The following is a 25,449-nucleotide window of genomic DNA, read 5'->3' as shown; positions in this document are numbered from 1 at the left end:
GCTATAAATATAAGGGATAAAAGGATAAAGAGATTTACACCGAAAGATAGAAGTATAAGGGGAACAGTAGTACTGTTGAATGTGAAAGATTTGAACCCTCACTTTTGGATTCCTAAGAGAAATAAATCAGTAAAAGATGAATAAAACAGAAAGAGATAACAGCTAGAAGAAATGAAGAAAAACATTTTAAAAGAATGCAGTTCTTAATAGTGCAAGTGCCCATTGCTCTTTACTTCTGTTTGAAAAAGATAAAAAACAAAATGTAAAATCAGCCTTATTGGAAATCAGTGTGGAAAATTCTCAAAAGGCTAAAAGTAAATGAACCTAATGATTCAGCTATACTACTCTTTGACATATTCCCACAGGCCTCAGCTTCATAGTCTACAGATACTTGCTCAGCCATGCTCATTGCTCCTCTACCAATAACATCTATTAAATGGGTACTACCGATATACAGACTATATACAACCTTGAAATAATGAAACAATATGGAAAATATACACGATGGAAAACTACTCATCTGCAAAGAAACAGGGAATCTCAAATTTTGTGTGTCAGTGGATGGAATTATGAAACATCATATTGAGTGAGGTAACTCACACACAATAAGAAATAAGTTGCGGGCCATATACACGTTCTCTCCCATCTGAGGATCCTAGATTCAAGTACTCAGATGTGAGTAAATACCCTGAAATAGATGCCAAGCTAGAAAAAGCCAGGAGTTGGGGGAGCAATAGGGATAGGGACAGCAGGGTAGAAGTGACATGATTTGGAAAATTGGGAAAATGTTGGAGGCTTTAACTAGTGGGGACATACAGACAGACAGAGAAAGGAAGGAAAAGAGTAAAATAGCAGGAAGTGTGTCTGAAAAAGAATAAAAATATTATACTATTAACTATCTCCCTAAAAAAAAGAAAAAAAATCTGTAGTAAACGTAAGTATGTGTATAAATACACACATAAGAATCATTTAGTTTGTTGACAGAGACATTTAATAAAGGTGTAAAGGTAATGAAATGATTTTCATCTTCTCTTTAACATACTCTGGGGAATTCTTCTGCTTCCATTTATACACACTTTTTGGTGATGCAGCAAAGAGACTTACCTGGACTTCCTTCTTCTGCCTGTCCTCTGATTTCCTGTGTTACGCTTCTACAAAACTCCAGTATCCCAAAGACATTCAAGGACTAAGCTTTTGGTTTTGTTTTGTTTTTTGATACAGGGTTTCTCTGTAGCTTTGGAGCCTCTCCTGGAACTAGCTCTTGTAGACCACACTGGCCTTGAACTCACAGAGAACCACTTGCCTCTGTCTCTCAAGTGTTGAGATTAAAGGCATATGCCACCACCACCTGGCTAGACTAAACATTTTTATCCTGTGCTCTTTTTCTTTGTCTTTTGAATCTTTGCTCTCAACCTACTCATATGTAAACTAGCATGTGTCCTTTGAGGAACCCCAGTCATTCTAACTTATTTGAGGCTATTTTAGGTTTTACCAGATATGGAACAGTATGAAGGCTGTTTAACTTAAAATCAGAGGAAGTCATGAACTCAGGGCTTTTTGCAGATGAAACGCCTTGAAGACAAGATGATGACACATAACAATTTTTCTTTCCCTTCACAAACAGTGCAGAGTATTAGGGGGAAATTATCAATGTCTCTGGAAGACAGAGAAACACAAAACCCTGCAGCACAGTGAAATGCTATAATTGTGGGCAAAAACATGAAATTGCTTAAAGAATCTCAGTGTGGGGGTTGAGAAAAAAATAGTCTAAAATACATTTTACAATCACAAGATTATAACTTTTGATCTTTTTCCAACTTGCATGTTGAAAACTGAAAACGGTGCAGCAATTACATTTCCATTAATTCTATTATTATTTCATCATCACTGTTATCATTATTTTGAATTGTTCAAGAAGCAGACCTGTTTCTTTAAAGGGATTTGCTAGTGTTAATTAATTGCATGATTTCAGGTTGGTTAGATACCTTCTTCTCAAGACAGTGTATCGTAACAGGATGCCTGGTGACTAATACCTTGGAAATCTGAAGAAACCTCCTCTGATGATTAATAGTTCATTGAACACTTACAGTGCCTAGGGCAAAACTGGTCTGTCAGCCACACACTTCACCTTGCTTTGCAAACACTAACTTAATGAGGCAGATGGTAATATGACCAATTTGTTCTTCTAGATATTATTCATCCTCAAGAGAAAATGTACATGTCTAAGTTGAAACTAGTGTCTGTCATTTGTAAGCTTAGCAAAATTATTAAAGATTGTCATAATGGCTACAAGTCATGAATATTTTTACTAGATGTTCTTTAGTGAATTTACATTGAGAATTTGGTAACCGACACCCTGAGAAAAATCAGTATAGTCTTTGTATGTGACTTTAAGCATCATGCCTATGTGATTATACACAGAAGCATTCTGAAATGGTTGATGTTGAAGATGATAGCATAAACCTCCAAATGAAGAGTAGCGATGTGTTAAAGCTCTGTAATGTGTCAATCATGGAACAGAAATATGTGGGTAACTTAGGAAAATTGCTAGGGTGTAGAACTCAGAAACTCACAGTCCTAGTGGAACACTTCATGCAGTACCATTTGCCATATGTCTTGTTCATCCCTGCGGTATGAGCTCCACGCACTATCCACAGGCTGTTGCATGTTTCTCTTGCTTATGTGAAATTTGATTAACTGAGCATTTTATTGGCAATTAAATTGGCAAATTGGCAAATTATGACATTTCTTATTGAAACTAGCCTGTCATCCTTTCCTCATCTAGCTAATGATTTGAATTATGACTCTTAGGGGCATATAGATCAGTAGTCAAGGGGTATTTTTTAGCATATATCACACAAAATATGATGAGTAGGATCATAAAAATGATAGAAGGAAGGAAAAAGAGAAAGACATAAAAAATAAGGTAAAAAGAATTCTATTTATAATTGTTCATAATTGGTCAAAATAATACACCTATTTCCTGTCCCTAACATCAGGAAATGAATGTCTTTCTCCACTTTCTGTGATATAGGCCTCTCTGTTGGAACGATCTAAGATTTAGAGCACCAACTTGTAAGGGTGTTAGTTTTGAGCTGGAGGAGTTCATGTATCCTGTTCAATAATCACTGCCACTGGTGAACCTCCACTTCATTTATTTTCATTTCCTGAAGTTAGAAAAGGACATAGAGAAAGTTTACTGTAGTAGTTATGTAACTGTGGACACAAAGGAGACAGTACAAAGTGACAAGCATTGGAGCATTAAAAATATTATAATCAATGAGACTTCTTCTCTAATGATGTGATCCATTTATTTTCAAGCATCTTGTGGCCACATGTGATGAAACACTTGGCCAGCTTTGGAGGAGAACTCCCAAGGCTGGGGTTGGAGGGGCCTCTACCTCTTGACACAATTGGTTTCAATGGGCTTTTATTTTGCATATTTCTAACTTTCAAAATTGTGATGAATTTGGGCATGATGATGCACAGATGCAATCTCAGCAGTTGGGGAATCTCAAGTTCAAAGCCAGATTTGGTTATCAGTGTTCTGGCTTAAATCTGAATTGTCTCTCATATGCTCCTGTGTTTGATGACTTCGTCCCAGTTGGTGGTGTTCTTTTGGGAGTTTATGAAAACTTCAGGAGATGAGGTATAGCTGGAGCAAATATGTCAGTGGGAGAGTGCCTTTGAAGGTCATATTTGGTGCTGGGCCAAACATCCATTATCTCTGCCTTTGTCTAGGTTGAAGCAAATATCCTAGCTACTTAGTCTTGCAACCATGATGTTCTGCTGACATGCAGGAGGCAATGCCAACACAATCTAGGCATTCTGGGTGAAACCAAATAAATATCTATTTCTTTAATCAGTTTGTGTCAGGTGTTTTATCACAGAGCAGAGAAACAATGTAAAATGAGATCCAGATTAAAAAATAAAACTGAACGTTTTTATAGTTTGTCATGCTTTATACCACTCCCATCTCACATTCTGAAGATTTAAAAAGCCTTTGTTTAAAAAGTTCTTATTCCTGATGTTTTTTGTTTGGTCTTTTATCTTAATAGTATTGTCCTTTTGTGTGTGTGTGTGTGTGTGTGTGTGTGTAGAATGCTAAGCTCAAACTTTCTGGTTTGCAAAATGAGAACAGTGATACCTCCTTTACTTGTCATGAGGATTAAATCAGATAAATATCAAAATTTTCAGCTTAGTTCTGAGTCACAGCAATTTAATAGATTATTTGACACTGGTTGACTAAATACCTTCTGATCCTGAACCATTTTGCAAATTGACATTCATAGGTTGATAAAAATGCTACTTTTTCTACATACACAGCATTTCTACTAGCAAATGATTGGGCTCATTTTACACTAAGCAAATATCTAACCCTTTGCATATCTTGTTTTTCCAAATCAATTTTGAGACAGTTTGCCTAGAGTTACTATCAAAGACCATGAGTTAAGTTCAAGAAGGTTCAGTGTTTGGTCCTTCTTTCTTTCTGGCTCAGTTATAAATTAATGGTTCTTTTGTATATGTCTTCCTAATTACTAATTCAATGAAATGGCTTAAGAACCCAAGAAAGCAGGAATTTAAACTTATCAATTTCTTTTTAATTTTTGTGGGTTTTTTATTTATAAAGGATGCCAAGTCAGGAACAGATGCATAGAAAGGTTCAGAGCCAAAGCTTCACCAAAACAAAAAGATTCCCAGGTCAAGGCTCCGGGAGGAGGTAACTGTGCCATTATTCTACTTCCTTGTTGTATTTGCCAAGCCATAAATTGCTTTTCATGTCCTGTTAAAGAAAATATTTAGAACTCAGTCTTAACCTGTTTGCCCCCTAAGATCTCTGAGTAAGACTGAAACACCCAACTTATTAACTACTGCTACTTTGTGGCAACCAGGGCTATCCTAAGGCTACTCAAGCATCTCATCCCATCAACCACCTTAGCAAAACATCAGATATAAGCAAAGAAAGGGGAGTTATTATGAGCAAACAATACTTCAGTGAAAATTGATGGTTATTCTGAGCTCTATTCCAAAATCTGAGGATAAAGACTAAATATAAAAGACTTTCCATACTCCCAGGATTCACATATAGCTATTCAACCAGCAAGAAAAGAGAAGAGTAAAAAAAATCTTCATGTGAATTGTACACTTAAATTTTTTCTAGCCGGGTGGTGGTGGCGCACGCCTTTAATCCCAGCACTCGGGAGGCAGAGGCAGGCGGATCTCTGTGAGTTCGAGACCAGCCTGGTATACAGAGCTAGTTCCAGGACAGGCTCCAAAACCACAGAGAAACCCTGTCTCCAAAAAAACCAAAAAAAAAATTTTTTCTTATTCATTTCTAAACAGTACAGTGTAACTATTAGTATGCCTGTACAATTCAGTATACAATCTAGAAGTGGTTCAAATTATACCATGGGTTGTGGGTCGTTAGAAACACTACAGCATCTTCTATGTGGCTTTAATAATTCACATGGTTTGATATTCCCAGATATTACGAGACCAGACTTCTGCAGATATCAAGTGATACCTCTAAATGACAACCATACTCTGTAAAGCATACTACACACACATTTGACTCTTCATGGAATGCTGCACTTTGCCATGGTGTTTGCATAGAAAAATGAATGATTTCTGGTCTCTCTGAACATGGCAAACAATGAGGACTGATGAGAAGCTAAGGACAATGGCATGGGGTTTTGATCCTCTGTAATGTGCTGGCTTTGTGGGAGCCTAGCCAGTTTGGATGTTCACCTTCCTAAATATGGACGGAGGGGGGAGGACCTAGGACTTACCACAGGGCAGGGAACCCTGACTGCCCATTGGACTGGAGAGGGAGGGGGAGAGGAGTGGGGAGAGGGGGAGAAAGATGGGAGGAGGGGGGAAGGGTGGGAGGAGGGGGAGGGAAATGGGAGGCTGGGAGGAGGTGGAAACTTGTTTTTTTTTTCCTTTTCTCAATAAAAAAAAAGAATTAAAAAAAAAGAAAAAAAATAAAATCCCAGTGTTACTTTGTATTTGACCTAATAGACTTGCTTGATTGCTTGTGTTTATTTTTTGTTATGTTGTTAAAATTCGTCACTAAGTTGACATCGTCTATGAACATTCTATTACCAAGTTCCAATGAATAGTTTTAACTGATGGGAAAGTCAATAGGAAGCAGTTGGAGCCTTGCTTAAATACACCCCTTATTGTTGAGGACAATTAAACGGTTTGAGGAACGTCTCAGAATGATTGAAAAATTGTCTCCTGTCTACACTGAAAGAATAATCTGATGAAAACAATTTGTTTAGAGTGACAGTCTGATTTATTATAAAAAGAAAATTGATAACACAACAGATTGTGCAAATGTACCTACTTCCTTAATACAATGACAGAATGAAGAATATAGTTCAGAATGAAGTGTTAGCCTACTCATCATAATTGGTAGTGTTTTCAGTAACATGAGAGTTTTATTATCACTATACCTTCAAAAATGTTACTGAATGTAACATTATGTTTTGTGCTCCATAATTCATAATACAGCACTATGTTATTATGAAAGAGTAGGAAAACACAAATAATGTTCAAAGGAAGATAAATTTTAAAAAATCAACATACTTATAAACTCATTTGCATTTCAAGTGACTAACAAGAGATTTTTTTTAAATCAATATATAATTACATCATTTTTTCTTTTTCCTTTTCCGTCTTCAATCCATTTCATGACCCCAACACCTCCTATGGCTCTCTTATTCCATTTTAAATGTATGACCTCTTGAAAATCATTTTCTTTTTTATTTATTTATTTTTTTAAATGAATGCAAACTACCTCTTTTTCATTTCACACACAATCACAGCTCCCACTACCCCCTCTCCTTCCATTCCTGCCATCTATCTCCCCTACCCCATCCACTCCTCAGAGAGAGTAAGGCACGTTGCTTTGGGGAATGTTCAAGGCCCTCCCTACTATAACTAAGCAGAGCAAGGTATCCATCCAAAGAGAAGAGTTTCCAAAAAAGCCAGTAAAGCAGTAGGGATAAATCCTGGTGCCACTGCCAGTGGCCCCACAGGAAATGTTCAACATCCTTAGCCATCAGGGAAATACAAATCAAAACAACTCTGAGATACCATCTTATACCAGTCAGAATGGCTAAGATTAAAAACACCAATGAGAGCATATGTTGGAGGGGATGTGGAGTAAGGGGAATACTCCTCCATTGTTGGTAGGAATGAAAACTTGAATAACCACTTTGGAAATCAGTATGGCAGTTTCTCAGAAATAGGAAATCAACTTACCTCAGGACCCAGCTAAACTACTCTTGGACATATACTGAAAAGATCCTCAATCATACTATAAGGACATTTGTTCAACTCTGTTCATAGTAGCATTATTTGTAATAGTCAGAACCTGAAAATTGTTGTCATATATTTAAATGCCCAAATATATAAATATAGCCCATTGAATCCATTTAATCTTACTTGTATGTTTATAAATCCAAGGCAGATAAAGCAATTAGGGTCTCATTCCTTGGGAAGATTAATTCTTCCTCTGTCACCTATTATTAGTTGCTTCTATTTCTTTGTCTGGGAGTAGAATTATCCCATGTTGGCATATCTATTGGTATTTTTACTGTTTCAGGTATTGTTTAGTAAGCCATATTATTGTGTGAAGCTTCTCTGACATGTCTAGGAGACACAATTTTACAAGAGATTTCTGGGCACTCTGGCACTTACTGTCTTTATGCTGTCTCTTCCATAATTTTCTCTGAGCCATAGGTGAAAGAATTGTATTTTAGATATATTTACTGGGGCTGGAAATCCTATTACAAAAAAGATCATTTGCATTTTGACCAGTTGTACTTTTTCATAATGTTCTCAGTCTGCTGCAAAGAGAAATTTCTTTGATGAGGCTGATAGCCAAATACACCTGTGATTATAAGGATAAGTATTTAAAATACAGTTATGGATTATTCTGGTTTAATAAAGTGGTGGTAGTGGGTTCTTCTCTAAAATCTATGACTTCACTAGCCACTCATGAGTGTTTGACTAGTTTTACCATACCAGGCATGATTTGGAATAAAATAAAGATGAGACCAGATGGTGGAAGTGCATGCCTTTAATTCCATCAATGGAAGGGGGTGGTCCCAGTTTCCTGGATTGACCAGTTAGTACCCAGACCCACATCTTGTGTCTGGGGTTGGCTTACTCTAACACCTACCCCATCTATGACCTACTGGAGTGGGGACTGGTGCTGATGCTGTGGAATGATAACCACAGGATCTCCATGATTCTGTGCTGCAGCTGGATGTCTAAGAGGTGTTTCTGTGAGGGTCCAGTGATGATGGTGCACCAGAGGTCTTAAAACAAACCAGTTACTCATTGCAATATACATCTTGTGGTAAGGGCCAACTGAGAGAAAGGGTATACTGTATGAGACGTTGAATCACCCAACATCACTAGGATGAATGAAGAGGTGTAAGAAAACCAGAGGAGTGAGGAGTTTTTTTTCTGTTTGTTTTGTATCATTTTTAACTGATTTTTTTTTGGGGGGGGATTCTTTGTGGGAGATGTTGTAGGGGTGAAATTATATGTAGAGACTGGGAGGTAAGTAGGATTTGGGTACATGATATGAAATTCCCAAAGAATCAGTTAAAAATATGATATAAAAAAGATGCAAAATTGTCCTCAGTATGTGGACACAAATCAGGGAAAATTTCACAGAATCTGACCCCTAAGCAATGAACTATAGGCAACTAATGAATGCTGATAGAGGGAGAATTATCAAATTCCAGAGATGAACCCCTAACTGATTTTTTGGTGGTCAGCACTCAAATCATATATGCATAAACAACAAAAGTGAAATGAGCAGATGATATCTGCATATTTGTGCACATATATGTATAATATATATAAGAAGAGGACATAAATTTGTTTGTGATTGGAGGGACCCATCAATTAAGAAGGGTCTGGAGAGTTAAAAGGGAAAAGGGGAAGAGATATAAATGTATTTTAATTAAACATACTAGGTAAATAAAATGTCCTTTTCTAAAGTAGGTTCATAGTTTCTCTTTTCGAAAAGTCAATATAAAAGTCTAATTTAAAAAAAATGCTCACAAATCCATTGTATGATCAAATCAGAAACTGCTATATACAAAGTAATTTTGAAAACATAGGTGCTATCATTGCTGAAAGTTAATAACGATATTGTCAAATTCAAAACTCTTGGCCTGTGGAAATAGTACACAGTCATGAATACCTTTGAGATTTAAATGAACAGAAAATTTGGGGTGGTTCACACAAGCTTTTAAAGATGGACAATGATTTGACTGAAAATGGAAGAGGAAGACATAAGGGAAAGCACATGTTTTAAATGGGTGAGAGGGCGGCTACCTAGTGCAGCACAGCAAAAACCAATGTTGTGACACTGTGTGTGTCTTAGAGTCCCAACAGTCCTCCCTTAAACTTAGAAGAGAAGACTTGTTATGCAATTTGCTACTCATGGCATACAGATAAGGCATTTACATGTGATATTCTTTTTAAAATTTAATTTTATTATTATTATTATTATTATTATTATTATTACAAATTTTCACCTCCTCCCGTCTTCCCATTTCCCTCTTCCTTCCCCCCTCCCCCTCCCCTTCCCTCTCCAGTCCAAAAAGCAGTCAGGGTTCCCTGTCCTATGGGAAGTCCAAGGACCTCACCCCTCCATCCAGGTCTAGGAAGGTGAGCATCCAAACAGACTAGGTTCCCACAAAGCCAGTGCATGGAATAGAATCAAAACCCAGTGCCATTGTCCTTGGCTTCTTAGTCAGCACTCATTGTCAGCCACGTTCAGAGAGCCCGGTTTGATCACATGCTCCATCAGTCCCAGTCCAGCTGGCCTTGATGAGTTCCCATTAGATCAGCTCCACCGTTACAGTGGGTGGGCGCACCCCTCACGGTCCTGACTTTCTTGCTCGTGTTCTCTGTCCTTCTGCTCCTCATTTGGACCTTGGGAGCTCAGTCCAGTGCTCCAATGTGGGTCTCTGTCTCTATCTCTGTCCATCGCCAGATAAAGGTTCTATGATGATATGCAAGATATTCATCAGAGTGGCTGTAGTATAAGACCAGTTCAGGCGCCCTCTCCTCAGCATGCTCTTGGATGAGTAGGATCAACATAGTAAAAATGGCAATTCTACATGTGATATTCTTAATGGGCAAAATGTAACCACACTCATTCTGAATCAAAGCTAGAAAATGAAATCATGCTGAGCTTCTCTAGCTGGGAAGGAAATGTTGCTATCTCTTCATTCCTAGCCTTGAGATCAGGCTTGGGAGGGGCTTAATATGAAAATTAAGTGAATTAGGAGAACATGTTTCCTCAGAAAGCTATGGTGACAGAAGTAACAACAATAAATAGCAGAATTATTGAGGAGGGTTCTCTGTGAAGAACTGGTGGAGTCACTGTGTAGTTGATTGTCGATACAAAGGTTATCTGTCTACAAGCTCCACTGTGGTTTTAAGCTAAAGAATTTATTTCTTTTCTCTTAACCCATCCCTTCTAATCCTGATCACATGAATTGTTCATATATTTCCATGAGAATCGGCAGAAAAAAATGTAGTAATGATTTTACATGGCCTTGATTACAGGTTACAGGTTCGTGCCTGTAAACTTGGATCTTGGGAGAGAAAGACAGAAAATATTCAAGATCTTGTCTAGCTTTGTCTACACAATGAGTCCATGCAAACATTGGTTAACAATGACCCAACATAATAATGCTACAAATAAATAAATAGAAATGCATATGTTCTCATATATAATACATTAAAGGGATTTGAATTACAATTCAAGGTAAGGACTATGTTTTCTCCATGTTTATCGGGAAACTAACTACTATGAATATTTAAAATAGTAGAAAACATCACTGAGGAAGTCTGTGGGTGTATGTCAGGCCCTGTTTCTGAATAAATTTCTAATTGGATAATTTTCCATCAATTTCCTAAAATATCTTGAACTTTTATGGGGAAAATATCAATTTCTTTTCTTTCTCATTGATTTTTTTTTGTCATTTTTTTGACAATTTTATTTTACTCTATCCTTCCCCAGCAGTTTCCTGAGTACTGGGATTATATATGACTATCTCCATTCCCAGTCCATGGAATATTCCAAAGGTTTCTGACTTAGATTCTTCATGAAAGAGTCCGAATTACTTTGTTCAAAGTTGAAGAACAAAATAAACACAAAGACATTGACTTTTTTGAACAAGACATCATGAATTAATTAAAACCTTTGCAGATTGACAATTTGAAACATGTTAGGTAGGATTCAGCCACAGGAGATTCTCTGGTGTTTTCTTTTCAGGTACCATGTGGGCATGCATTGCCGCCAATAGAAAACGCTCCACTTACATAAAGGGTATGTACTTTGAAAAACAATGAAAAAAGGAAAAAGATGATAATGCATGAAGCCATATTTCCATTTAAAACTTTCTATATTGTTCATGCTCTCCTCCCACCCTGCATTTTTACTTTTAACAGAAACTCATATACTCCCTGGAAGGAAAGCTATCTTGACTTTATCTAATGACCAATATCTTAAGGGCTTCTCAAGTTGTTTTGATGGATGTTGTTGGCCCAGCCATTTTTGACTCTCTGTTTAAAATACACAAAACTAAATGTACTCCAGAAGACAGTGAAATAAATCAAACAACATACTTTCACTTCTTTTTGAAGTGCCTTAAAGAACAAGTGCAGAGCTTTCATAATGGGGAAAAACAACAAGAGCTCTCTTGGGTTTGTCATTTTCTTTATTCCTTGGACTTAAAATCATTTCTGAAAGCAACAAAAAGTATACTGTGGACATTTCTCTTTCAACAAGATTGCTATGATTCTATAGTAAGTAGCATCATCAAGGTAAACGCAGAAAATAACTTTAAAAGGACACATTTAACTGTAAGAGTTTGAGTGCAATTGATACACTGCTAAGAAGATTCTGAAAGAAGCAGAAGTTATAATTACTTCATTTTCCCCACCAGATAAAGGAATTTCACTGAAGAGTGAACACCCAGTTTCTTTATAACAATATTAAAAGCATCACACTAGACAAAGTTTTCTTGTTTCCAAAATACTTAATATTTTTAATCCAACCCTGTTTTGTAATTATACAATACACTACATCATTAATTGTTACAAAAATGTTAAATCCATTAAGTAAATCAAGATTCTATGTAACATCTTCAGGAGCACAGATTCTTAGTGTTACTTCAACAGTTTCTGACTTTTCTTTCTCTGCTGTGGGAGCTCCTTCACCCAATAGCCTTTAAGATACCAGCCCACTTGGGTGTCTTAAATGCAGCTGTAAAACATGGCCTCACTCTCTCACTTCTGGCTATTAGATTTGGTTCCTGTTCCCTGTTCATGCAGAGGACTGTGATCTAGGACTGTGATGTATGAGTCTACCCCTAAATAAATAGCCCTTTATTATACACAATTCTGAACTAGTGTGGGATTATTTTATAACTTCTGTCATAATCTAGGGCCCAAACATGGGGACCAGTTTACCCTTTCTGGGATCAACCCACCAGCCGCATGGTGAGTTGATCCACCATCTATCTAAATCTACCATCCATGGCTCTAGCTGGCATTAGCAGCAGGCTGCTGTTCAGCACTCCCAGGCTTGTGATCCACACACTGCTTCTTAGTGCATCACACCCCGGCCCACGGGCTGCTGTCTGCAATCACCGTGATGCACACACATTCCGCAACTTGCACTGATGGAAAATTTTGGGTTTTCTCTTTATCCTGGTCCCCAATTCTCAGAATTGCTTAATTATCTTAATAACTGCTCTTAATTTGTTAAACAAAGCATATTGTAAGTACCTAAGTAAGCAACACCACTGCTGCTGGCATCTCTTGTCCACAGGGCTGCAACTGCAGCACCTGCTGTCCAATAATGATTATTACACCTACTCTAATTCATTGTCATTGACTTATGACAGGTAAGATTTGAAAAACTTCAAAAATTGCTGATAACATAACTATCCAGGAGTTCAATAATTATTTTGCTTATGCTATGGATGGCATTCTACAAGACTTATGTGGTTTTCCTTCTATGTTATTTTATTTGATTCTAGGAACTAGTTTTGTTTTATATATTATCTCATTAAAAATGGTTTGACAACAGGGCCAAGGATGAGACACTTTTAGAAATAATACAGACCTTACAGACTAATAATGGATAGCTAGCTGAGAATATCAACTATGGAGAGGGATAACACCAATTGGACAGAATTAACTGAAAAAATTTGTGCTGTTGAATTTAACAATTGGAATCTGTTGAAAAGGAAGATAATATGCATACCATTGAAATTATATTCAAGGATGAGATGTTATCTTTACTGGACAAGTTTCATACCTTGGAATCCTCAGTGAGGGCATTAGAACAGAACACTGGATAGGAGATTTAGACTTTATAAAAGGCAGTAGTAAAAAGAATTGAGCACTGGACTGAGCTCTCAAGGTCCCAGTGAGGAGCAGAAGGAGGGAGAACCTGAGCAAAGAAGTCGGGACCACGAGGGGTGCACCCACCCACTGAGACAGTGGATCTGATCTACTGGGAGCTTACCAGGGCCAGCTGGACTGTGACTGAAAAAGCATGGGATAAAACCGGACTCTCTGAACATGGCGAACAATGAGGGCTGATGAGAAGCCAAGGACAATGGCAAGGGGTTTTGATCCTACTTAATTTTCTGGCTTTGTGGGCGCCTAGCCAGTTTGGATGTTCACCTTCCAAGATATGGACGGAGGGGGGAGGACCTAAGACTTACCACAGGGCAGGCCACCCTGACTGATCTTTGGACTGGAGAGGGAGGGGAAGAAGGGTGGCAGGAGGGGGGAAGGAGGAGGGGGAGAAAGAGAGGAGGCTGGGAGGAGGCGGAAACTTGTTTTTTTTTTTCCTTTTCTCAATAAAAAAAAATTGGAAAAAAAAAGAATTGAAAAGATTGAGGAATGTATTGAACTTGACAGGAGGTGCAAGGACAGGATTTAGCCTCATCAGTATGTGCCAGGCCCCACGATGATTTACACAAAGATTTAAATGTGAATCTGGTATTTTCCTCGGAAAGACTGTCTGGAACAAAATAGCTAAATTCTTTGTTCCTATAGAGAGTAGATTGGTTATCATTTGCCTATTTGTTAATATCCACAAATAAGCTAATAAATACCATAAATATCTTTCTGGGTCTGGGTTATTACCCCCAGAATGATTTTTTTCTTTACCATCAATCATTTACCTACAAATTTCATGATGACATTTTTTTTAAACAGCTGAGTAATACTTTATTGTATAAATGTAGCATGTTTTCTTTATTCATTTTTCTGTTGAGGGTCTGTCATCTAGCCTATTTCTAATGTCTGCCTATGTGAGTAAAGCAGCAATGAACATGGTTGGTTGAACAAGTGTCTTGTGGTAGGGTGAAGTATATTTTGGGTTTATATCCATGAGTGTTATAGACGAATCTTGATGTGAAATGATTTCCATCTTTCCAAGAAAACTGCCATAGTGGTTTCCATAGTGGCTGCGCAAGTTTGCAGTTGTACCAGCAAGGGTTCAAGTTTCTTATCTCACATCCTTTTCAGCATGAAAAGTCACTTGTATTGTTGACTTTAGCCATTCTGACAGGTTTAAGAAGAAATCTCAAAGTAGTTTTGATTTGCATTTCCCTGTTAACAAAGGATGTTCAAAGTTTCTTTTCTTTTTTGGTTCTTTTTTTTTTTCAGTCTCCTAAAATTCAGTAAAACTTTATTTGTTCCCATTTTTTCACCATTAACAGAAAAACAAAGAAAGCAAAAATTTTGTGTTTACAAAGATAAATGGCTTTTTTTACCCAGAGATCAAGTACTCAAACAGCAATTGAAAATATGAAAGCAGCCTCTCCTACAACCCCTGAGCTGACTCTTGTCCCATTTAGACAAAAAGCCTTCACTCCACTTGCCAGAGACCTAGTTTGGTGCCAATTCAAGATGAGGGCCCGGAAATCAGGTCAATCCATTTTCATGCTCCAATGTAGAACAGAAGCTACACAATACATATATATATTTTTTTTTCAGAGTGACCAATTGATATTTAATAGTAGAGTTGGGGGTTCATACTTGGGAAGATTTTTTTTTCTACTCTTGGCAATTTATAGTTTCCTGTAGTTCTTTGTCTAGAGTTGGGGGCTGCCCCTTACTGAGGGAGTTGGACTAATGGCCTGGACCAGCTCAGCTACCATCTAACGCCACATCCTGTGCCTTGAGTTGACCCACTCTAACAGCTGCCCCATTTATGACCTGCTGGAGTCATGAAGGGACTGGTCCTGTGGAATAACCGTAGGCTCTCCATGACTCGAGAAACAATAGGGTATCTTAGAGGAATTTCGATGATGGCTCAATGCATTGGTGTACAAGAACCCCGAGGCCTTGAATCTGAACAAAGACTCATTGCAATGAACATTTTGCTGGTGGGGATGACAAAAGGGATATAATGCATGATTCACCACAGCTCCCGATGCTACTAGAATGAATGAATAGAGGTTGGATAGATGTAGGAGTGAGGTGGGTTTTTGTTTGTTTGTTTTGTTTTTAATTAATTTGGGGGGATACTGAAGGGGTGAGGAGAGACATGAAGGGACTGGGAGGTGAGTGGGATTGGGCTCCATGATGTGATATTTCCAAAGAATCAATAAAGAATTATGATTAAAATTTTAAAAAAGAAGGCTGGCTATGATTCTGTTTTGAAATTCCAGTAAAATACTGTTGAGTTCATCTGGGCCAACGACTGTTTTGTTAGAAGTCTTTTTATTACTCTTTTAATCTCCTTGTTTGCTGTGGATGTGTTTAAGTTGTTCTTCTCTTCTTGTTTTAATTTTGGTAGTTTGTTTGAATATGGAAATTTGTTCATTTTACTTAAATATTTTAATTTAATGGAGTTCATCTTTTAAAAGTATTCCCTTATACTCTAAATTTCTTTTATGTAATATTGTTTCCCAGTTCATTTTTAATTCTGTTAATCCGAGTCATTTTTTTATTAGTTTGGCCAAGGGTAGTTTAAGTATTGTTTATGTTCTCAAATAATAAGTTCCTATAATATTTGATTCTTTAGTAGACCACTTTTATTTAACTGATTTGGGTCTTAATTTTTATCATTTTTGCTATCTTCTTAGTTTGGATTTAGTATGTTCCTGTTTTTCTAAATTTTTGAGTTGGATTATTAAGTCATTTATGATTTTTAAAAAGCTATACACTTAAAGCTATTAATTTCCCTTTTTAGAACTGGTATGTGGAAAGACTTTGTGGTATGTTTGAATCTTAATAGAGAAATTTAGAAAAAAGATTTCTTTTTTGGTTTCTTTTTTAATCCATTCATTATTCAGTAATGAGTTTTTTTACTCTCCAATGAATTTGTCTGCTTATAAAAGACTTGTGCTGTGTCAATTATAAATTTCAGTGTATTATGATCAGATAGAATATACAAAGTTATTTCATTGCTCACAAATTTGCTAATTTGTTTCTCAGGATATACTCTGTTTTAGAGAACTTTGGTGATATTCTGAGTAAAATCTGTATTTTTTAGTGTTTCAGCCTAATATTCTGTAAATATCTGTTAAATTCATTTGACATATAATGTCATTTACTTCCAATGTTTCTCTGCTTAATTATGTTTTATCCAGATGGTCTGTCTATTGGAGAAAGTGGGGCATTAGAATCAATTACTATTGAGGTTAATCTGAATATTTAATTACAGTACTATATTTTTTATGAATCTGGGTTTACAGAAGTTTAAAGAATAATGCCATCTTGGTTAATTGTCCCCTTGATGAAAACAAAGTGTTCTTCTTTATCTCTTCTGATTAGTTTTAATTTAAATTATATTTTGTCAGATACTAGGGTAGCATCACTTTCCTGGTTCCATTTCATGAGGATGCTTCTGTCTATCTTTTTACTTTTTGTCTGTTTTTAGTATTAGACTAATGATGTATTCATAGAAATAGAAAATGTTCCTTCTCTTTCTGTTACTTTGATATATGTAAGTAGGACTGGCTGTTGGTCTTCTTCAAAGCTAAAATGTTTTTCTTATTTTCAGTAAAATCCTGTGTCTTTTGATTGGAGAAATTAGAGTCATGATATTTAAAAGTATTTTGGTCTTTATACGATGTTTGACATTTCTCCCATGTTCTTTTTCTTTGCTTTTCCTTTTCCTTATTTTAGTTTTAATACCCAGTACCTGATATTTAAGCTGCTATAATTAACCTTGGTTGTTAACTTTGTTGGATCTCCATTCACGGATAAGTCACTCCTGTGAGGGATTTTCTTGATCACAATATTTGAAGTGGAAAGAGGCAACAGCTTCCTGTGCAAACCAGTTACAAGGGAGATGTAAAAACAAAAGTTACCTTTCTGTCTGCTTGTCTTTATTATTGATGGCACATTAATCTATCTTGTTGCTGCTATCGAGAGTAGCATCACTATCCTACTGATTCCCTACTGATACTAGAGTTACCTTCTTTGGTCTAGCATAAACTGAAGATCAGCTGCTCTCTGGAAATACTCTAGACCATCATAAATCTTCTGGGGCTTCTGAGACTCAATTGTGTGAACTGAGCAACTACCTGATGATGGACCCTTCTCTGTAAGACAGTCAGTGTTGAATTACTTAGACTATTTCGCATAAGCCAAACTAATACACTCTTATTGAGTATCAATTCATTCTAGTAGTTCTATTAATCAGGAAAGTTTTAATACACTAAACTTATCATTCTCTGAGTCTCATATCTAGCCAGGAAGAAGAAAAAAAGAAGGCAGCATCAGAAAAAAAGCTTATGCTGCCTCCATGTTCATTTTGAGTTTTTCAAAACTGCCATCCTTCAAGTACTAATTCTATAAAATTGTTCATGTTAACCAAAATGTGGATTGAGAAACATCGTTACTTGTTAGGAACATAGTCCATTTAACATACTAATGGTCTATTCTAAAAAATGATAACATTGGCAATAGATTATAAAGTGACATTCTCTGTGTTCTTTCTAAACTTAATAGGAAAAATAATTCTGTAGTTCAATGATTATTCTGCCTTTGAGAATTTCAGAACTGTCACTTTAAATTTGTGTTTCTAAAAACATTACTATATCAAAAATGTCGCTGTGTTAATTCCAGTTGTTTCTAAATCATAAAGGACAGGATTTGATCACAGTAGTTTTAAGAAGAAAAGTACATATTAGTTTCTTTCCTAGTAGAAAATGTGGTAACAAGAATAGTTTATTGTATTCTGATTCCCAATCAATTACAACTCTTTTCTTTCCCATAATAGAAGTATGTATGTACTAAAACACTACAATCTTTTATGCACTGTCTTTTGGTAAAATAAAACTTATATCCTATCTCCAGTGTCAAGCTTTGATAGCTGACTTACTTTACCTATAAAATGAATCTGGAATGAAGGAAGTATATTCTTTGAAAAATCTGTCCACCTGGTTGTCTGTCTTTACCAGACATCTTGCTCCTTCTACTAGCAATTTTCTCACTGAAAGTCTTCTACAGCTTGTGCTCTGGAAAAACACACATGCAGCACAAGACACAGCTTACCACAGACACAGAACATAACCAAGGAATATAGAATCATTAAGAATCTTTAAAAATGCTAGAATTTTTCATCATTGTATATCCTTGTGAATTCTGACTGCTACAGAAAACATTACAGAATTACTTGTCATCAAAAAGGTAGAAAAAGAATTCTGGCTTAGGTGATTTCTGTTGTAATACGGAGTGGTGGACTACGTTCCTGGCACCCGGCCACCCGCACGGCTAGCTTTAAACCCGAAATAATTACACGGAAACTGTATTCTTTTAAACACTGCTTGGCCCATTATTTCTAGCCTCTTATTGGCTAACTCTTATATATTGATCTAACCCATTTCTAATATTCTATGTAGCACCATGAGCTGGCTTACCAGAAAGATCTTAACCTGTGTCTGTCTGGAGTGGGAGAATCATGGGGACTGACTGACTCGGCTTTTTTCTCCCAGCATTCTGTCTGTCGACTCTACCTACCTAATTTTCTGTCCTATCAGAGGGCCAAGGCAGTTTCTTTATTTAACCAATGAAATTAACACAAAACCGAAGCCTCTCCCCCATCAGATTTCATAGACATTCTTTATAGACAGCAGTCATACGAATTTGAGAGGGCAAAGAAGGACAGCGTTTCAGCTTTTTCACAGTCATTCCTTGGAGTCCAGCCTTCATAAGATGTTGGTGACTTTAGTCAGGACTAGTTATGCTTCAAAAACAAAACCTTTTTAGAGAGATTTTATTGACAAATACTATACATGCCTAATTGCGTAGCAGAATGGCATAGAAACAATATGATATGATTTCTGAAGTAGCTTGAACAATGGCTTACAAAAATACATACTATTCTCCCAATCTAAAATAGTGTATCCTCTATTGCTAAACACACCTTTCAGATAAGAGGGGGTAGGGTCTGAATCGGAGGATCAAGTGGGGATGAAAAAAAGAGAAATGGTGAGGGAGGAAATAGGAGAAAAGACAGCTAAAATTAAGAGTGATTTAAGGGGTAGTATAGAAATCTAATACAGTAGAAACTTCCTAAATTATATACAAATATGAAGAAAAACTAAATGAAATATGTAAATAATGGGGAGTCAGAGTTCCAACTGGCAATCTCTTGTTACCAAATAAAGTTTCTAGTACTGAGATTGAGTTCCAACTTATTGAGTTGTTGGCCAAAGGGTCTCACAGAAATCCCCAATGGGTTATTGCCATGAAGATAGGTTGCTAACCACAAACTGACAGGCCTCATTGCTGAAGACAACGCACATAATTCATTGAAATGAAAAGTCAAGCTGGTGTCTAACTCAAGCCTTCAACCCTACAATCTAACATCTTATGGTATCAAAAGAGAAACATAAACCCCAAACCATCCACAGACCCTTGGATCAGCAATAATGTCCTGTTTGCGAGATATGCTAGAGTAACCGTGGCACAAAGCTTGTAGGAGTTACCAACCACAATGTAGCTTAAGGCCCACTCTATAAGATAGAACCCCTACAGGACCCTGCTTGGGTGGCCAAGATTCAAAGACTAGATAGCCCAGAAACATAAGGTAAAACCAAATATCACCATTTTTAAGAAAAAAAGAAATTCTAGCATGAATTCCAGTTGGTTTTAATAATAAATACCCAGAGTGAGATATAGGGGCTAATACTGAAATATCAGAGAAGCAGAGCGACCAGCCACTAGAGTTCTTACTTCTACCAATGCTCAGACCAAACAGAAGATCCGGTTTCAACAAATCTTCAGACTGCATGCTCAACCTGAGTTCTCAGACCACCTCTGAGTTCCTGTCTCTTTTTACCTTTCATTTCTCTTTCTGCCCAGCTGTATCAACCTTCCTAGTGCTGGGATTAAAGACATGTGATTCCCAAGTGTTGGGATCACCTTTGCGTGAGCTCTGTTTCTCTTTTAGACAGATTTAATCTTGTATAGCCCAGGGAGCCCTTGAACTCATAGAGATGGGTCTGACTCTGTCTTCCAAGTACTGGGATCAAAGGTGTGTACCCCCATGACCTGGTCTCTGTGGTTGACTAGTGGCTTAGCTCTACACTCTGTTCTTCAGGCCAGCTTCATTGTTAGATCACAAACAAAATATCAGCACAAAAAGTAGAAATAAAATGACTTCTATTAACATTCCCCTATGTTTATAACTCAGTACCTTGCTCAGCCATCTTCAGGGAAGCTTCCTCCTTCAGCATATGGGAACAAATACAAGGATCCATAGCCATACATAAGAGAGAGAGAGAGAGAGAGAGAGAGAGAGAGAGAGAGAGAGAGATCTTAGAACATTCAGCTCTAAATGGGATAACTTGATCAAATCTCTCACTTTAGAGAGAATTTCATGGAAAAGGAGGCAGAATATGTATAAGAGTCAGAGGGGATGGATGACACCTAGAAAACAAGACCCTCTAAATCAACATGAACAATGCTCATATGAACTCACAAAGACTGAGGCAACATGCATAAGGCCTGCATAGGACTGCACTAGGCCCTCAGTGTATATATTATGGATCCCAGTTTAGTGTTTTTTTATGATATTCCTGAGTAGACAATTATTGGGTCTCTGGTTTTGTGCCATCTATTGGACCCTTTCCTTGTGTTTATCTTTCTTGAAGTCAATGTGTTCATCCTTTCATTTTATCCCTTCAAATCCTGTTCATTTTATCATGAGAAAATGCAAACAAATGGTCTTTCCACTAGAGATCCAAAAAAATGGCTGCCTACCTGATAGCTGGGTCATAACCTAGGCAGACTATCTTAGAGTTTGCCTCCTAGAATTATTAGCAGCTAAAGAGAATTATGGAAGACACCATAATAGTGCAAATTTGTTACTAAGGCTGTCTTCCTCTACAGCTGAAAACACAGCTGTACTGCAATCCAGGAATGTGTGACATGTGCATGTAATCTGCACATAATCTTAAGGTTCCAAACTCACATTCATGTTCTGTTGATACAGTCTTGAAATATTTGATAAGGCTCAAAAAGCAATCCTCCTTTTTTACTTTGAACTACACCCAAGATGATGTAGATGGGCCTGGTGTGACTGTTGACTGAGATATCCCAATGACATTCATCAGTAATACATGGCAATTTAGGGACGTGACTTAAAATAAAAAAAGATGAAACATCAAGAATAAACAATTCTCAATATTTTGCCTTCTCCTTCTTCCTCATTTTCATTGGGAAGTAGAGTATCTAACAAGCTTGGAGACTTTCCAAAAGACACCAAAATTGTTAGATTGGGGAAAATATTAGAAAAATCCTTCCATTGGCAATGTGGACCATAGCCCATATTTTAGATTTTGATATACTTGTAAAATAAATTTTAATTATACAAAATTTCTGGTATTTTGTAGTTGTGCATTATAACAGTTTGCATTTTAAACAAAGAGGTGTATTCATGATGATACAAATGACTTTTTCTTTATAGCAAGCAAAACAAATTTCTCCATAGAGCAATAGGTTGAACACCAATGGTAGCTAGTGCTCAATATATTTTTGTGGATAAAGAAAAATAATCATGGAGAATGTAAAAATAAGCTTAAACTTTCTCTCTCCTAACCTACCTTTTCTGTCAGTATTTAAAGTCCTACGCAAGGGAAGTTAAACATTAATGAAAACTGAAATTTGAAATGAATACAAGGCTTTATTTTTCTAGTTTGCACAACATGAAATACATTTTTCTGTAGTTCATGCCTCCCATGAAGAGTTTGATCTTCACAGTGATTTTATCACTATAAAATTAAAGTTAATAATTTGATTCATGTTACAAAGAGGCCTCATCCTTTACTTTGATAATTAGAAAGGAAGGGAAAGTTCCTTTTCTCTAGTTAGCCAATGTCCAACTGATTTAAAAGCAAGTTTCTTGTGTCTTTATCACTTCTTTGCTAATTAAAATCAGGCAGTAGTTTTTTTTTAAATGTAAGAAAATATGACATTATTTCTGGAGAAAGCTGTAATATTTGTTACTTTTTACTTTTATTCAATTTTATTCTAATAATGTCTGTGTATGGGTGTATGAATGTTACAGCATGAAGGGGTCGCCAGTGGACAATTTCTGGGAGTTGGTTATCTTCTGAATTGGGATGGCAGAATGAATTCAGGGCTTCAGTCTGGTATAACATATATTTCGCCCCCCCTATAGAACCATATCACAGGACCTTGATTGATACTTGAATTATCACTTTAAAACTAACATCAGTTACATTTTTTATATTGTGGATATTTCAAGTATGGCTGACACTGAAAATTGAAAACTTCACAAATTTTCACTCTCAGATTTTGAAACATCATTAAAGTAGTAGCACAACAATATTAACTATTAATGAAAGCAAATGGTAATCCCCCAAAATATGGGATACTTAAACAAATTTCTGGAAGATAAAATGTGGTAGAATTGTTGACTGGTGAGAACAGAAGGCCACAGTTGTATTTATAAGCAGAGGGGGTGGAGGTGGCAAAGTACTAAATTATATGCCAGGCTGATCATGAGCCCACATTCAAACTGGCATCTATCTAGGTTAGAAAAATATTTCTTTTCTTTGAACCATAATTTAGTAATTTAGGACTTTGTCTTCAATTATATGTTTGAAAATACCTAGAAATAATCAGTATGCATACTACTTTAAAAATAGATGGTCAGAATTTATGTCAACCTGTAAAATGAGATTGAGGTAAGAGTTTGCTTGTTTTAAATCCAAATTTTTCTATATTATCCACAAACATTTTTAAAGTATATTTTATCTTTCTGATTCTATTTCTAATACTTTTATAAGTTGGAAATAATGATTAGATCATCATGCCCTCATAGTTATCTGGAAAATTATTATTTAAAGCCTAAGAATTATTCATGGTACACACTTGTATTTCTAGACATTCAGGAGCAGAGACAGGAGAATCACTTGAGTCAGTAAGCCATTAATTCAAAATCAGGAGGAACAACATAAAGAGAACATGGATCAAAACAAAACAAAAACAAACAAAATCCCTCATACAACCTCTAATGCATTAAAAATGATATATTATTCTTGTTATGGTTAAATGTACATTGATGATTGTTGAAATAGGAGCGGCGGGGCTGCATCCCCAGCACCCTGCCGCCCACATGGCTAGCTTAGCTTATGTCCCGAAATAATTACATGGAAACTGTATTCTTTTAATCACTGCCTGACCCATTAGTTCCAGCCTCTTATTGGCTACCTCTTACATATTGATCTAACCCATTTCTATTATTCTATGTAGCCCACGAGCCGGCTTACCAGGAATGATCTTAACCTGCATCTGCCTGGAGTTGGAGAACCATGGCGACTCCCTGACTCAGCTTCTTTCTCCCAGCCTTCTGTTCTGTTTACTCCACCCACCTAAGAGTTGGCCTATCAAGGGGCCTAGGCAGTTTCTTTATTCCTTAATCAATGAAATCAACAGATTGATATATGACACTCCCACATCAGATGATAATGATATTAATAATTGCAAAGAGAAGAATTAAATACTTGTGGCAAGGTTCTTCAAAATATCAAGGTAGTAGAATACTTTAAGTTTTTTCCATTTAATTTGATGATGGCTGTTGACTTGCTGCAAATTGCTTTATTATATTTAGATATGTTCCTTGTATCTCTGATCTCTCCACAATCATGATCATGAAGGGGTGTTGAATTTTGTTAAAGGCTTTTTCAACATATTTTGAGATGATAATGTGTGCTTTTTTTTTTCTTTCAGTGTGTTTAGATAGTGAATTACATTGACAGATTTCTGAATGTTGAACCAACCCTACATCTGTGGAATGAAGTCTACTTGGTCATGATGAATTTTTTTTATGTATTCTTGGATTTAGTTTGCCAGTATTTTTCCATCAATGTTCATAAGGAAAATTCTTTGTAGTTCTCTTTCATTGTTGTATCTCTGTGTGGTTTGAATACCAGAATAACTGTCACCTTGTAAAAAAAGTTTGACAATGTCCCTTCTGTTTCTATTGTGTGGAACAATTTGAAGAGTAGTGAAATTAGCCCTTCTTAGAAATTCTGGTAGAATCCTGTGCTGAAACCATCTGGTACTGAACTTTTATTGTTGTTGTTGGGTGACTTTTAATGATTGCTTCTATTGCTTTAGGAGTTAAAAGTCTATTTAGATTATTTATCTGGCCTTAATGTAATTTTGGTTTATGGACTCTATAAAGAAATTTTTAAAAGATATTTTTAAAATTTTCCAATTTTGTAGAGTATAGGTTTTGAAGTATTATCTGATGTTTCTATGGATTTCATCAGTATGTGTTGTTATATCTCCCTTTTCATTTTTGATTTTATTAATTTGGATAGTCTGTCTCTGCATTTCCATTAGTTTGGATGAGAGTTTGTCCATCTTGTTAATTTTCTTGAAGAATGAACTCTATGTATCATTGGTTTTTTTTTTTTTTTTGAAATTGTTCTCTTTGTTTCTATTTTATTGATTTCAGCCCTCAATTTGATTATTTACTGGCATCTACTCCTCCTGGGTATGTATCAAAATACAAAATAATCCAATTAAAAATGGGGTACAGAGCTAACAAGAATTACAACAGAAGATTCTCATATGGCTGCAAGATGTTTAAGAAATTACTTAACATCCTTAATCATCAGGGGAATGTAAATAAAAATGATTCTAAGATACCATCTTATAGCTGTCAGAATGGCTACGATCAAAAGTACTGAGGACAACTTCTGTTGGAGAGAATGTGGAGTAAGGGGTGCACTCCTCCATTGCTGATGTGAGTGCAAACTTGTCCAGTCACTTTGGAAATCAGTATGGCAGTTTCTCATGATGTGGGAATGATTTCTTATTAATAAAGAAACTGCCTAGGCCCATTTCATAGGCCAACCCTTAGGTAGGCGGAGAAAACAGAACAGGATG

Source organism: Microtus ochrogaster, chromosome 4 (genome assembly GCF_000317375.1).
Source record: "Microtus ochrogaster isolate Prairie Vole_2 chromosome 4, MicOch1.0, whole genome shotgun sequence".
Classification (NCBI taxonomy): domain Eukaryota; kingdom Metazoa; phylum Chordata; class Mammalia; order Rodentia; family Cricetidae; genus Microtus; species Microtus ochrogaster.
Note: the sequence above shows the minus strand (reverse complement) of the source record.